The sequence below is a fragment of the Hippocampus comes genome, unplaced genomic scaffold (genome assembly GCF_001891065.2).
Source record: "Hippocampus comes isolate QL1 unplaced genomic scaffold, H_comes_QL1_v1.1 scaffold174, whole genome shotgun sequence".
Lineage (NCBI taxonomy): Eukaryota > Metazoa > Chordata > Actinopteri > Syngnathiformes > Syngnathidae > Hippocampus > Hippocampus comes.
The window spans coordinates 3,017,146-3,017,936 of NW_017805983.1; the positions used below are offsets into that span (position 1 = coordinate 3,017,146).

At 53.5% G+C, this 791-nt stretch overlaps 1 protein-coding gene across 3 annotated transcripts in view; it reads right to left on the bottom strand.

Annotated features, from left to right (window-relative positions):
- LOC109528583 (IQ motif and SEC7 domain-containing protein 1-like) overlaps positions 1-791 on the bottom strand; it is a 59,723-nt gene that overhangs the window by 2,416 nt on the left and 56,516 nt on the right. The window lies entirely within an intron of this gene.

Sequence of the window (791 nt, forward strand, 5' to 3'; positions counted from 1 at the left end):
GGGGACACCCTGAACCGGTTGCCAGCCAATCGCAGGGCACACATAGACGAACAACCATCCGCGCTCACACCGAGGGACAATTTAAAGCAGGGGTGTCCAAAGTCGGTCCTCAAGGGCCGCCGTCCTGCCTGTTTTCCAGCTTTCCCAGGAGCAACACACCTGATTCAAATCATCAGGATCGTTCTAATGCTGCTTCAGAGCTGGCTGATGAGCTGATCATCTGAATCAGGTGTGTTGCAGCCCAGAGAGATGGAAAACAGGCAGGACAGTGGCCCTCCAGGACCGGAGCTGGACATGCCTGGTCAACACTGTCATCGGGGCCAAGGTAGGTTGAGCTAAACCCAGTAAGACAGGGGTGTCCAAAGTCGGTCCTCAAGGGCCGCTGTCCTGCCTGTTTTCCAGCTTTCCCAGGAGCAACACACCTGATTCAAATAATCAAGAATGTTCTAATGCTGCCACAGAGCTGGCTGATGAGCTGATCATCTGAATCAGGTGTGTTGCAGCCGGGAGAGCTGGAAAACAGGCAGGACAGTGGCCCTCCAGGCCCGGAGCTGGACATGCCTGATTTAAAGTGTTCAATCAGCCTGCCATGCATGTTTTTGGAATGTGGGAGGAAACTGGAGTAGCCGGAGAAAACCCACGCAGGCCAGGGGAGAACACTGCACCGCGAAGTCGACGTGCTAACCACTCGACTACCGGGCCACCCATATATATATATATGTAGTCGAGTGGTTAGCACGTCGACTTCACGTCGACATATATATATATAGCGACCGCTGGAATTGTGTGTA